The sequence below is a fragment of the Pseudopipra pipra genome, chromosome W (assembly GCF_036250125.1).
Source record: "Pseudopipra pipra isolate bDixPip1 chromosome W, bDixPip1.hap1, whole genome shotgun sequence".
In the NCBI taxonomy this organism is placed as follows: domain Eukaryota; kingdom Metazoa; phylum Chordata; class Aves; order Passeriformes; family Pipridae; genus Pseudopipra; species Pseudopipra pipra.
The window spans coordinates 8998666-9014134 of NC_087580.1; positions in this window are offsets into that span (position 1 = coordinate 8998666).

Below are 15469 nucleotides of genomic sequence, written 5' to 3' on the forward strand. Positions count from 1 at the left end.
CAGGGAAGGACTGAGGGGCCTTGACTGATTGTCCCTGACCCTCCCCTGCCCCAACACCAAGCTGTGCTCCTTGGGGACAGTGCTTGGACAGCCCCAGTCAGACCCTGTTTCCCGCTGTGCCCCCAAACCACCGGGTGCCCCAGGGGACGTGGGAACACACATGGACACGGGAAGGCACACGTGGATGTGGGAACACACACACCCAGACAGACACAGAGCATTTGTTTTGCTGCAGGGGTTTATTGATTCTTGCAGGGAAATTGCCAGGGCACCCAGGGGATCAGGGGGGTCCTCCAGGGATGATCATCTCCTCATGCCGCTGGAGGGGCCCAGGACACGGGTGTCACCACCACTTCCAGTCCTGAAAGACAGAGCCCCAAACGTCACCCTCGGTGTCCACAGGGACATGGCAGGGGCCTTGTCCCCACCCCGTCTGTCTGCAGGGAGCTGGGGCAGGAGAAGGGAATTGGATGCTGTGATCCATGTGGCCCCCAGAGCCCCTGAGCCCGGGATGCTCTGACACCTCCCCGAGCCCCTCCCTGCCCTCCCGGTGAGCCTGGGGGTCTGCAGAGCCCCCAGTGCAAGGCAAGGCTTGGGGGCAGCTGTGTCCAGCTGCCCCGGGACACGGAGCAGGGACAGCCCCCTGCGTGTCCCTCTGCTGTGCCCAAGCTCTGCCCACTGCAGAGGGCTCAGGGACCCCCCAGGGCCCTGCCAGGCTCCTTTGGGGGGCTGAGGAGCCTCCCATATTTCTCACCTGGACATGCAGAGAGGCAGCCGAGCGTCACTGGCGCATCAGCTCCACCTGGTCAGCCACGGGGGGCTGGGGACAAAGGCAGGGTTAGAGACACACTGGGCTGGTTCTAGGACACAGTGGTGTGGACTGAGATACACTGGGATGTACTGGGGCACACTGGGCTGGACTGGGACACACTGGGATGCCAGGGAGGGTCATGGCCATGAGAGGGGAGGGTCTGGGCCCAGCAGAACTCGGGGTACCCACCTCAGACCTCTTCACTCGACCGACACCCATGCCTCCCTGGAGAGAGAGCGACAGGTGTCACTGGTCACTGGGGTGTCCTCAGGCCCAGGAGGGATGGGGGGACTACATTTCCCCCCATTTCCCACACTGAGGACATCTCAACTCCAGAACTTACCCCAACACATCCACCTCCTCCTTGTCCCGAGATTGGCTGGGGAAGGAGAGCAAAGGTTTAAGCAGGATTGGCCCCCGTGGGGCTGGGGGAGGGACACGGGTGTCCCCAGACCCCCCAGCCCATGGTTGGCCCCTGGTCTGAAAGGGAAAATCCCTCCTGCTCCCCCAGCCCCACTGTACCCAGTTTCCCCCGGGATCCCTGTTCCTGCAGGGCCCAGGGTGGGGATGGAGACATGGAGAGCCAGGGGAATTCAGGGCCTGCAGGAGGGTGAGGGGAGGAGGAGGGGACCCAAAGAGGGTGAAGTGGGGGGAATTGGGGATCCCACAGGATGGGCATTGGGGTGTGGAAGGGATGGGACTGTGGGGGATGCGGGTGAGGAGGAAGGGATTGCAGTGGAGGGGACCCAGGGAATGAAGCAGGGCAGGGGTGGGGGCAGGAGAAATGGGGAAGGGGAGAAAACTGGAAGGGGCTGGGAGGGTCTTTGGGACTGAGGTGTCAAGGAAGGGGATTTCTGGACACGAGTGTTGTGGGCAATGGGAAAGGGAAAGGATTAGAGGAGAAAGAAGGGAAGAAATGGTGTGGGAATGATGGCCTGTGTGTGTGTGGTGGAGTGGACTGGGATGTGTGGGAATAGAGTGGGGTCCCCAAGGAAGGGCCTCCCCGGGGCACACTGGGGTGGACTGGGGAGCACTGGGATGGCCTGGAGGGTGGTGGCCACCAGAGGGGAGGGTCTGGGCCCAGCACAAGCCCTGGTACCCACCGGGCCGCCGATCCCGCCTGCCTGTAGAGAGACAAGGAGACGTCACTGGTCACTGGGGTGTCCCCAGTGCCAGGAAGGGATGGGGGGCCCAAAGTGCCCCCCACTTCCCACACTGGGTGCCCCCCAACTCCCGGACTTACCTCCGCACACTGGACGCCGCCGGCCTGAACGGGCTGCAGGAGGAGAGCAAAGGCTTGGTTGGGGTTGGCCTTGTGGGGCTGGGGGGGACACGGGTGTCCCCACCCCCTCCAGCCCCGGCTGCCCCCCGGGCTGAGCGGGGCTCTTTGGGATTGCGGCTCCCAGGCAAGTTGGGGGCACCAGTGCAGGGGGAAAGGCAAGGCATTGAGGGCAGAGCCTGGAGGAAAGGCCCTGGGAAGGGGCCATGGCAGGGCATTTCCCAGTTGGTGCCAGTTCAGCCTGGCCAGGCCTTGTCCCACTTGAGCCCAGGGTGGAGCTTGGGCCTGTTTGTCCTCCTTGGACTCCAGTGGGGCTTGGCCCAGTTCCACCCAGTTTGGGTTGGGCCTTTGCCTTGGCTGGGAAAGAGAGGAGATGGTGGGGAGATGCCCCAGGGGACCAAGAGGATGGGATGGGGAGGCCCAAAAAGGTGGGATTTGGGGTCAGAAAGAGCAGGAAGCAGTGGGACTGTGCCAGGACGGAGCCGGGTGCAAGCATCCCGTGAGGAAGCGGAGCTGCAGCAGCAGGAGTTGAATTGTGGGAAGGGGAAGGAGAGAGGGAATTGTGGCCGGAAGAAAGTGGCCTGGCCCGGGGCTGGGGGTGCTGGGGAGTGCTGGGGGAGCCCCTGGATTGGGAAGGGGCCCATCCCTGAGCCCATGGCCGTGGCATGGGGGCCTCACCTTGGCATCTGCCGGGGGGCTCAGCAGGATGGTGAAGAGCAGGGCCACGCTGAGCACAGCGACCTTCATCTTCCTCTGGGCCTGGGCAGCGCTGGCTGAGGCTGCACAAGGGCGGGAGCACATTTATCCCTGCCGGGACTCCTCCCTGCCCCCTCCCCGAGAGCCCCCGGGGCAAAGCCCGGCTGGGCACAGCCCCCAGCCCTGGCCACAAGCCCAGCCCTGGCACAGAGTCCATCCCGCCTGCGGCACCCATCCAGCCACCTTCCCCGGCATCCCTCCAGCTTCCTGCACGGGGCAGCTGCCCCTGGAAGGGCCCAGGCCCCTGGGGGTGCCAAGGGGGTGGGCAGGGAGCTGAAAGCAGCTGCATACCCTGTGGGGACAATCCCACACAACACAATCCATCCTCCAACAGCCCCCAAAGCCTGATCCACCCATGTCCTCCTGCCCATCCCTTCCAGAGCTTTCCCTCTGGGACACCCCAGAGCTCAGCCCAGCCCCAAACCCGGCGTGTCTGAGCACAATTGTCCCTGTTCCCACTCCAGCCCCTGTCCTGAACGCGGGGCTGGCACTGCCCCCCTTCTTGGGGCACCAGGAGCCCGGGATCAGGGAAACAGGGAGCTGGGAGATAAAGGGGCTGACGGGCAATGGGCACAGGCGGGTGACTGGGATCTCCAGTCTGGGCAGGCACTGGGGAGCACTGGGCAATGCTGGCCCTGGCACACAAGGGCTGGGCCCAGGGAAGTGCTGGGGTGGTGGCAGTGCCCGGCTCCAGCCCATTTGCGGGCACTGCAGCCCCCAAGTGGTGCAGACCCAGCCACGGCCTCCCCGAGCAGAGCCCAGAGGGGCAGATGCCCTTTGCTGGCCCTGCCCCTGTCCCAGCTGGGCACACCGTGTCCTCCCGCATCAGCCGGGCCCCGCTCTGCTCAGCTGGCTCAGGCAGGGGGGGCCAGGCACTGGCAGCCCAGCAGGGCTCTGGCTCCACACTGGGCTGGCCCTGGCACACAGCTGCCCCAGTGCCCCTGTCCCCAGGGATGGCCCTGCCCTGCCCTGGGCCCAGCGCTGGCCCTCAGCAGGATGGCACCTTCCCGCCCCACTCTCCCTCCCTCCCCACCCGCCTCACAGGCCCCTCTGGGCTGGGACCCCCGTGGGCACAGATCAAGGACAGGCACTGAGCGGGGGCTCCCGGCACCTGCCACAACCTCAATTCTCCACTCACCTTTGGCCACATTTCCACAACACCTTCCATCCTTACAGGCCCCTGACCAGACACAAGAGACCATTGTGAGGCAGCTGGGAAAACATCTCAGCTGAATGACTTGACTATTTGCCTTGCATTTTCCCCAGGAGCCGGCAGTGACCTGGAAGATTTTCCTTTTGCCCTTTTCTGCTTCGTGCCTCGTTTGTTGGATAACTGAGGAACGTTGACTGAGGAGGGGCCCAGGGGAGATGAAGTCTCTCAAGAAGGAGGCATTTACAGCCCCTCAACACCCGAGGTCCCACTCTGGACTATCCAAATTGTGGCATCAGCAGCTCACTGGAAGAGGGAAATGTCCCCAGTTTGGTGTTTGAGAGAGAGATGGACGAGAGACGTGAGCAGGGTGCCTGAGGTTCAGCTGATCCCCCCTGGACTGTCTCCTTCCTTCCCCCTGAGCAGAGCTGGGAGCACCTGGGGAAATTCCTCTTGTTCCTGCAGTCCCTGCTGTGGGATTTTTCCACCCTCTGGTTCCAAATGGATTTTGGGCCTGGCCGTTCTCCTCAGGCCGTGACCCACAGGGAGGTGTTGTGGTGACTCCCAGAGGGAAAGGGGAGGAGAAAAGGGGGCCCTGTTCTCCCCACATTTACGTCTCCCTTCCCAATTTCCTGGTGCCCTCAGATTCCCAGAGTCCCTCAGTAGCTGCACGAGGGGGGGGGCAGGACCAGACTCATCAGGAGGTGTCTGTCCTGTTGTCCTGGTTTTGACTGGGATAATGGACTGGTTTACAGTCACTGCCCACAACAGGGACTTGTCTCAGCACAGAATCCTGGAATCATGGATTGGTTTGGGTGGGAAGGGACCTTAAAGCTCATCTCGTGCCACCATGTCCCTGCCATGGGCAGGGACACCTTCCACAAGCCCAGGTTACTCCAAGCCCCGTCCATCCTGGCCTTGGACACTTCCAGGGATGGGGCAGCCACAGCTTCTCAGGGCAACCTGTGCCAGGGCCTCCCCCCTCACAGGGAAAACTTTCTTCCCAATATCCCTCTAAGCCTTATCCAAAATCCCTCTGCAGCTCTCTGGGAGCCCCTCTGGGCACTGGAAGGGGCTCTAAGGCCTCTCTGGAACCTTCTCTTCTCCAGGCTGAACCATCCCAATTGTCCCAGCCTGTCCCCAGAGCAGAGGGGCTCCAGCCCTCCGAGCATCTTTGTGGCCTCCTCTGGATCCACTCCAACAGGTCCATTCCTCCTGATCTGGGCCCCCCGAGCTGGAGGCAGCACTGCAGGTGGGGTCTCACCTGAGGGCAGCAGAGGGGCACATTCCCTCCTCCCCTGCCCCCGGGATGAGCCCCGCACACGGGGGGTTTCTGGGCTGGCTCGTGTCCCATTTGTCACCCACCAGCACCCCCAGAGCCCTCTCCCAGCAGGTTCTTCCATCCCTTCCTCCCCCAGCCTGCACCGATCCCGGGGCTTGCCCTGACCCGGTTGCACCACCTTGGTCTTGTCCAACCTCATAATGTGGATGCGATGTCACTGGAGAGATATGATGTCATAGGTGCGATGTGATGTCATAAGTGAGATGTGATGTCATATGATGGATGTAATATCACATAAGTGAGATGTGATGTCATAGTAGAGATTTGATGGCACAGAGGAGGATGTGATGTCACAGGAATAATGTGATTCCACAGAAGAATGATGTGATGTTACAGGAAGAATGTGATGTCATATGATGGGTGTGATGTCACAGACAGAGGAAGTGATGTCACAGAGGAGGATGTGATGTTACACAGAAGGATATGATGTCACAGGAATGATGTGATGTCACAGTGGAGTAAGGATGTGAGGTCTCAGGAGAGATATGATGTCATATGATGGATGCGACGACATAGAGGAGCTGTGATATCACAGGGAGGATGTGATGTCCCAGGAAGGATGTTATGTCATATGATGGATGTGATGTCACAGAGGAGGACGCGATGTCATATGATGGATCTGCTCTCCCAGCAGATTCTTCCATCCCTTCCTCCCCCAGCCTGCACCGATCCCGGGGCTTGCCCTGACCCGGCTGCACCACCTTGGTCTTGTCCAACCTCAGCAGATTCCTGTGTGTGCCGGAAAACGGGGGGAAGGGGAATTCACCCAACTCTTGGAGATTTGTTTGTCTGGTGGTGCCCCAGGGAAAAACAAAACCCTGGCAGTCCCATCTAGTCTGTCCCATATTCCACTCAGGAACCCTCCACTAAACAGATCCCCCAGGTGGGGGGAATTCCAGGGTCCTTTTTCGGGGACTGACACGTCACAGCCAAAGGAAAACCCCTCAGTGGATATTTCCACCAGTTACTCCAGCATCAACAAAACTGACAGCACCTTTATAAAGGACTCCCTCCAATAGTCTGAGGAATAACACTCTTTATTAATACAAATTGGCACAGGTTAGAGGTTCATGGTGGTCAGGGACAGGGTCTGGCTGCAAAAACACACTTTGAACAATCTCAAAATTGTTGTTAAAGCAAAGCAAAGCACAACCTCTAAACCAAACCAATCCACAACTACATTAGGAAGCAAAAGCCAGCTCTAGTCCTTCCAAGCAGTGACTAACACGCAGAGCTGACACTTCCCACCCAGCACAGGCGTCCCTGAGGGGGAGGAAGGCAGGTTCAACCCCTCCGTTGATCCCAGCAGGTTCAATGGAAATCTCCCTCAATTCTTTCCCCATTTCCAACTCTCTTTGATGCTCTTTCTTTAGGTTTAGGAGGAGTTTGATGGTTTCTAATGAGAAGTGCTACAATTGTTTCTGGGTGCCTGGGCAGCTTTGTGGGGCATCGTGACCTTATCCCAGCCGGGAAGCAGCAGCTGGAGTCTCTTTGCTGTCCGGGAAGCAGCAGCTGGTTTTCCTCTCTAATTCCTATTCTAGGTTAACTTTTAGCCTTATCTCTCTCTCCACACTCTGGGACCATTTCTCTGGCTTGTCCAGGTCCCCCTGGATGCCATCCTGTCCCTCAGGTGTGTCACCTGCCCCACTCAGCTCAGTGTCATGGGCTCAGGGTGCCCTCCATCCCTTGTCCTCCATCATTAAGGAAGAGGCCGGATACTGGGGCCAGGAGTGAGGAATTGGAGGGTGTGGAGTCCAGCTGGGGATTCCTTGCTGGGGATAAGGGCACAGACAGCGGGATTGGGAAGGGGGCAGCAGTCCTCAGCCTCTGGAGGTGTCTCCTGCAGAGAGGGAAGGACAGGAATGGCTTGGAGAAAGATCTTGCAAACTGCCAGTGGAGGAGGTGCCCAGGATGAGATGGAATTCCCTGTGCTGGAGGCAATCACATCCCCTTGGGGTGCAGGGGCTGTAAATGCCTCCTTCTTGAGCAGCTTCACCTCCCCTGGGCCCCTCCTCAGTCAACGTTCCTCAGTTATCCAACAAACGAGGCACGAAGCAGAAAGGGGCAAAAGGAAAATCTTCCAGGTCACTGCCGGCTCCTGGGGAAAATGCAAGGCAAATAGTCAAGTCATTGAGCTGAGATGTTTTCCCAGCTGCCCCACAATGGTCTCTTGTGTGTGGTCAGCGGCCCGTAAGGATGGAAGGTGTTGCGGAACTGTGACCAAAGGTGAGTGGAGAATTGAGGCTGTGGCAGGTGCCGGGAGCCCCCGCTCAGTGCCTGTCCTTGATCTGTGCCCACGGGGGTCCCAGCCCAGAGGGGCCTGTGAGGCGGGTGGGGAGGGAGGGAGAGTGGGGCGGGAAGGTGCCATCCTGCTGAGGGCCAGCGCTGGGCCCAGACATATGATGTCATATGAGTGATGTGATGTCACAGAGGAGGATGTGATGGCGCAGGAATGATGTGATGTAACTGATGCCTTAAGCCCCTAGTATAGTTTTTATTTTTCTAATTTTTATAAGCTTTATAAGTTTTATAAGTAGTAGAAGTAGATTTGAAAAGCAGCATCCCTCACTCCCTTTCCCTGTATTACAAGTAGTTTACACATTCCTTAACCCTCTTACCCCATTCTATGCTCCCCATATCAAATCTACCCCTGAATTCAGTGGCAATGTTTAGTCTCTTGTCAAGACAAGGCCTAGGCTGTTTAGAGAACAGCCATACCAGGGCCCGAACAACAAAACAGAGTCAAGAACTAGGTGACTATATACCCTCTGTGCTCTGAAGATGATGAGACTGATGAAGAGGTGGTCCTGAAATACACCCCAGACTCACTTCTCAGGGGGTGGACCCGGGGTGGGCCAGAGCAAAGGCTACGGTGTGGCCACAGTTGGGATTGGACAGACAATATTATAAAATGTACCATCTCGAGCACAGTGGCGCGTGTCTTGTAACATCCATTGCCTTGGCACAATTAAACTCTTTCCTTATCTCACCCCTAATTAACTGCTCCTGAGTAATTTCTTTAGCACCAACATTCCACAGCATCACACAGAAGAGGATGTGATGTCACAGGGAAGGATATGACGTCAGAGGAAGGATGTGATTCACCGTGCAGGATGTGATGTCACGAGAGAGGTGATGTCATACGATGGATGTGATGACATAGACCAGCTCTGATGTCACAGAGGAAGATGTGATTTCACTGAGGAAGGATGAGATGTCACATGGGAGGATGTGATGTCACAGATGAGAATTTTGTGTTGTGTGATGGATGTGATGTCACAGAGGAGGGTGGGATGTCACAAGAAGGATGTGATGTCACAGTGGAGGATGGGATGTCACAGGAGAGATATGATGTCATACGATGGATGGGACTTCATAGAGAAGCTGTGATGTCACAGGGAGGATGTGATGTCACAGAGGTAGAATGAGATGTCACGGGGGATTCCAGAGTAACTGGTGGAAATATCCACTGAGGGGTTTCCCTTTTGTTGTGACGTGTCAGTCCCCGAAAAAGGACCCTGGAATTCCCCCCACCTGGTGGATCTGTTTGGTGGAGGGTTCCTGGGCGGAATATGGGACAGACTAGATGGGACTGCCAGGGTTTTGTTTTTCCCTGGGGCACCACCAGATAAACAAATCTCCAAGAGTTGGGTGAATTCCCCTTCCCCCCGTTTCCCGGCACACACGGGAATCTGCTGAGGTTGGACAAGACCAAGGTGGTGCAGCCGGGTCAGGGCAAGCCCTGGGATCGGTGCAGGCTGGGGGAGGAAGGGATGGAAGTCCCTGCTGGGAGAGGGCTCTGGGGGTGCTGGTGGGTCCAGCTCTGCTCTGGGGACAATTGGGATTGTTCAACCTGGAGAAGAGAAGGTTCCAGAGAGGCCTTAGAGGCCCTTCCAGTGCCTCGAGGGGCTCCCAGGGAGCTGCAGAGGGATTTTGGACAAGGAGCTGTAGGGATGGGAGAAGGGGGAATGGCTTCCCACTGACAGAGGGCAGGCTTAGGGGGATATTGGGAAGAAATTTTTCCCTGTGAGGGGGGAGGCTCTGGCACAGGTTGCCCTGAGAAGCTGTGGTTGCCCCATCCCTGGAAGTGTCCAAGGCCAGGATGGACGGGGCTTGGAACAACCTGGGCTAGTGGAAGGTGTCCCCGCCCATGGCAGGGACATGGTGGCACGGGATGAGCTTTAAGGTCCCTTCCCACCCAAACCAATCCATGATTCCAGGATTCTGTGCTGAGACAAGTCCCTGTTGTGGGCAGGGACTGTAAACCAGTCCATTATCCCAGTCAAAACCAGGACAACAGGACAGACACCTCCTACTCAGTCTGGTCCTGCCCCCCCTCGTGCAGCTACTGAGGGACTCTGGGAAGCCGAGGGCACCAGGAAATTGGGAAGGGAGATGTAAATGTGGGGAGAACAGGGCCCCCTTTTCTCCTCCCCTTTCCCTCTGGGAATCACCACAACACCTCCCTGCGGGTCATGGCCTGAGGAGAACGGCCCGGCCCAAAATCCATTTGGAACCAGAGGGTGGGAAAAATCCCACAGCAGGGACTGCAGGAACAAGAGGAATTTCCCCAGGTGCTCCCAGCTCTGCTCAGGGGGAAGGAAGGACACAGTCCAGGGGGGATCAGCTGAACCTCAGGCACCCTGCTCACGTGTCTCGTCCATCTCTCTCTCAAACACCAAACTGGGGACATTTCCCTCTTCCAATGAGCTGCTGCTCCCACAATTTGGATGATCCAGAGTGGGACCTTTGGTGTTGAGGGGCTGTAAATGCCTCCTTCTTGAGAGACTTCATCTCCCCTGGGCCCCTCCTCAGTCAACGTTCCTTAATTATCCAACAAACGAGGCACGAAGCAGAAAAGAGGAAAAGGAAAATCTTCCAGGTCACTGCCGGCTCCTGGGGAAAATGCAAGGCAAATAGTCAAGTCATTCAGCTGAGATGTTTTCCCAGCTGCCCTACAATGGTCTCTTGTGTGTGGTCAGGGGCCTGTAAGGATGGAAGGTGTTGTGGAACTGTGGCCAAAGGTGAGTGGAGAATTGAGGCTGTGGCAGGTGCCGGGAGCCCCCGCTCAGTGCCTGTCCTTGATCTGTGCCCACGGGGGTCCCAGCCCAGAGGGGCCTGTGAGGCGGGTGGGGAGGGAGGGAGAGTGGGGCGGGAAGGTGCCATCCTGCTGAGGGCCAGCGCTGGGCCCAGGGCAGGGCAGGGCCATCCCTGGGGACAGGGGCACTGGGGCAGCTGTGTGCCAGGGCCAGCCCTGTGTGGAGCCAGAGCCCTGCTGGGCTGCCAGTGCCTGGCCCCCCCTGCCTGGGCCAGCTCAGCAGAGCGGGGCCCGGCTGATGCGGGAGGACACGGTGTGCCCAGCTGGGACAGGGGCAGGGCCATCAAAGGGCATCTGCCCCTCTGGGCTCTGCTCGGGGAGGCCGTGGCTGGGCCTGCACCACTTGGGGGCTGCAGTGCCCGCAAATGGGCTGGAGCCGGGCACTGCCACCACCCCAGCACTTCCCTGGGCCCAGCCCTTGTGTGCCAGGGCCAGCATTGCCCAGTGCTCCCCAGTGCCTGCCCAGACTGGAGATCCCAGTCACCTGCCTGTGCCCATTGCCCGTCAGCCCCTTTATCTCCCAGCTCCCTGTTTCCCTGATCCCGGGCTCCTGGTGCCCCAAGAAGGGGGGCAGTGCCAGCCCCACGTTCAGGACAGGGGCTGGAGTGGGAACAGGGAGAATTGTGCTCAGACACGCCGGGTTTGGGGCTGGGCTGAGCTCTGGGGTGTCCCAGAGGGAAAGCTCTGGAAGGGATGGGCAGGAGGACATGGGTGGATCAGGCTTTGGGGGCTGTTGGAGGATGGATTGTGTTGTGTGGGATTGTCCTCCCCTGTGACATCACATCCTCCCTGTGGCAGCACATCCTACCTGTGATATCACATCCTCCTCAGTGGCATCACATCCTTCCTCTTACATCACATCCTCCTCTGTGACATCACATCGTCCCTGTGACATCACATCTTTTTCTGTCACATCACACTCTTCACATCCTTCCTTTTACATCACATCCTCCCTGTGACATCACATCCTCCTCTATGACATCACATCCTTCACATCCTTTCTGTGGCATCACATCCTCTTCTATGACTGTCGTGGTTTGAGACCCCTAAAATCCAATTCCCGGGTCCAAGCCCCCTTCCCACATCTCACCCCAGTGTGAGATGGATTTCCCAGACACAACACAAGACTCAATATGGGATGAAGGGAATTATATTGCAATCACTACACAAATAAATATTATAATACATCATATACATAATCCTAACTATCTCTCCTATGATAAATCAGTGTTTACATTGGATCAAATATCTTCCCTCTCCAACAAACTTTCAGAAGGGAAGAAGGAAAAGATCCTTTCCACTCATGAGCAGCAGTGTCTCTCTTCTTCCATGCAGCAGCTGTAGCTGGATTGTTGTAGCTGGATCTCTTTCCAATAGACACCAGAGGGGTCTCCTCTCACCCCTCTCGGCTCTTCGTCTCCAATCAAAGGTCTCTTTCTCTCTTCCATGGACTGCAATAGCAGGGACAGGCTCGCCTCACCATGTTATATCATGAAGTGCAGGGGGCTTTGTGACGGTCCCTTTCCTCAGGGGATTCAAGCTCCCCTGAGTCAGAACGTTAGGGCAGCTTTCAGTTGAAAGTCTTTGCCTCGAGCGGTCCATCAGAGCTCCTGTGCTCTGTCTCAGGCTGCCAGCTGGGCAGCAGCGGGGGCGAGGCCCTCCTCCGCATTCCTTCTGCCCGTCCCGCTCCAGCTCCGGGACGTCTCCGAGCTCTCAGCTCCTCTCTCCCCGGTGCTGCTGCATTCCAAGACTCCCCTCAAGTGGGAGTCCACCGCCTCCTCCTCTCTGGGAGGTCTCAGAGGGGTTTTGGGGAATTTTGGATTCAGTTCTTACCCCAGACTCTGTCTCTGTCGAGCTTAGTCTTGCTCTGTTGCCAGCTCTCTCTCTCCTTCAGACATCTCTCTGTCTCTCTGCTCAGCTGCATGCTTGTTTCTGATCTCCTGGGCTTTCTGCCATAGCCTCTGCTCAGTGGTGTCTCTGCCGCCGCCTTTCCATCTTCTGCTGCCCACTCCCAGTGGAGAAAGACTCCCAGCTTCTCAGTCACAGACCTGGATCAGTTTAACACTGTTTCCGAGTTTCTCTGACCCCAACCAGGGGCTGGGGGGCCGTGGCCCCCCATCGGGGCTCCTGCCCCCTCTCCTCATGGCTTCAGAACATGGCCACTTCTTCTCCAACAACAACATCACCCTTCTTTTGCAGTCTGATGGGATATGTTTAATTTTGCAGGAGTGCTGATTGGGTCAACACCAAGAGAGACACCACCCCCTCGGGGGTTACCATGTTTTTAACTCCAGGGGAAAAACTTTTTTTTCCCCCACCACAGTGACATCACATCCTTCACATTCTTGCTGTGACATCACATCCTTCCTGTGACATCACATCCTTCCTGGGACATCACATCATTTCTGTGACATCACATCTCTGCTATGACATGACAGCTCCCCTGTGACATCACAGCTTTCCTGTGACATCACATCCTTCTCTGGGACATCACATCTCCTCTGTGGCATCACATCCTTCCTGTGACATCACATCTTCTCCCATGGCATCACAGCTCCCCTGTGACATCAAATCCTCCTGTTTGACGTCACATCCTGAAGCCAGACAAGACCTAGAAAACAAGTAGAGCTAAAATCTAAGCAGAATATAGGAATATAAGCAGGATATAAAAATATAAGTATAAACGAAAGCACAAAGAACCTTGCCAAAACTTAGGTAGGATGCACTGCCAGCACTTAGAGATAGAGGATAGATGGTACTGTACACCGAAAGAATGCACACACTCCCCCAACCTGAGTAAGATAAGGGGGCAAAATAGGATTTGGGTCCAAGAATATTGCAAAATACACCATTAAGCCTGCCAAAATCAAGAAAGTTGAAAAGTTCAGCCGAGGAAGAGGAGTAAAAACGACCACCAAAGGATGAAGAAACAGGAACGACCCTCCTGAATTCTCCCCAAATTGAAGACCACGCCTCCGACTCCGCCTAGACTCCGCCTATTATGAATATTATAATCACATGTTGCAATTATATGAATATGTATGTAAACCTGTTGCAATCACCTGTAAAAATGGTATAAAAACCTGTAAATTCACTGGAGAGACAGAGCAGTTTTGTCCAGCGCCAGCTGGCTGCTCTCCAACGTTGCTCAATAAACATACCTCGCTGCTTAAAGACTAAAATTTGTCTCTGAGCAGTTTTCTGAGCCTTTTTTGGGGGCAAAATAGGCATCAATCCTCCTCTGTGGCATCACATTCATCATGTGACATCACATGCTTCCTGTGATATTATATCATCCCTCTTACGTCACATCCTTGTTGTGACATCACATCTTTCCTATGACATCACATCCTTCCCGTGACATCACATCTCCCCTGTGACATCAAAGCTCCCCTCTGACATCACATTCATCACTGTGGGGACTGGGGGGCACTGGGGGGCACTGAGAGGGACTGGGGGGGCACTGAGAGGGACTGGGGGGCACTGAGAGGGACTGGGGGGACTGGGAGGGATTGGGAGGGACCGGAAAGTGACTTGAAGAGACTGGGTGAGACTAGGGGGAACTGGGGGGGACTGGGAGAGACTGGGAGGGATGAGGAGGGACTGAAGGGGACTGGGAGGGGATTGGGAGCAACTGGGGGGAACTGGGAGGGACTGGGGGGAGATTGGGAAGGACTGGGGTGGACTGGGAAGGGAATGAGTGGGACAAATTGGGAGGACCCATGTTTGACTGGGAGGGAACTGGAAGCAATTGGGGGGCACTGGGAAGGATTGTGGGGGCACTGAGTGGGACTGGGAGGCACTGGGAGGAAGTGGGAGGGCAGTGAGAGGGCCCATCCCCAACTGTGACCCCCCCGTGACCTCCCCTGTGCCCCCCCACGTTCCTGGGGTGCCACGGGAAGAACATCCTGCTGTCCAACGGGAACAGAACGGCCTCCAGGCTCTCCAGCTACAACCACGGGCTGGTGGTCGTGGGGCAGCCCCTCCCCCCAGCTGCCTCTTCCACGTACCCCTCCCTAGTGACGTCACAGGGGAGCGTGGTGATGTCACAGGGGATGTGGTGATGTCATAGGGCAGTGTGGTGATGTCATAGGGGATGTAGTGATGTCGTAGGGGGCACGGTGAGGTCATGGGGGCATGGGGATGTCATAGGGAAACGTGCTGATGTCATAGGGGAACATGGTGATGTCATAGGGGACCATGGTGATGTCATAGAGGAACGTGGTGATGCCATAGGAGGCACAATGATGTCATTGGGGACCATGGTGATGTCATTGGGGAATGTGGTGATGTCACAGGGGACCATGGTGACGTCACAGGGGAATGTGGTGGTGTCATAAGGACTGTAGCAATGTCATAGGGGACTGTGGGGATGTCGCAGGGGACCATGGTGATGTCATGGGGGAGCATGGGGATGTCATAGGAGAACGTGGTGATGTCCTGGGGGCGTGGTGATGTCACAGGGAGCATGGTGATGTCATAGGGGACTGTGGTGGTGTCAGACAGGAATGTAGTGATGTCATGGGGGCATAGTGATGTCATAGGGAAGGTGGCGATGTCATGGGGGAATGTGGTGATGTCATAGAGGGCAGGGTGATGTCATATGGGAATGTGGTGATGTCATAGCAAAACATGGTGATGTCATAGGGGAAATGGTGATGTCATAGATTAACATGGGGATGTCATAGCGGAACATGTTGATGTTATAGGGGAACATGGGGATGTCATAGGGGAATGTGGTGATGTCATAGGGGAACACAGATGTCATAGGAAATGTAGTGATGTCACAGAGGAATGTAGTGATGTCACAGAGGAATGTGATGATGTCACAGGGGAAAGTGATGATGTCACAGGGGAACATGGTGATGTCATAGGGGAAAGCAATGATGTCACAGGAGAATGTGCTGATGTCATAGGGAGCGTGCTGATGTCACAGGGGAATGTTGTGATGTCACAGGGGAACACACTGAGGTTTGGGGGTAGCTGTGTGATAACATCACTCCGTGTGTCGATGACATCACTCCGTGTGTCGA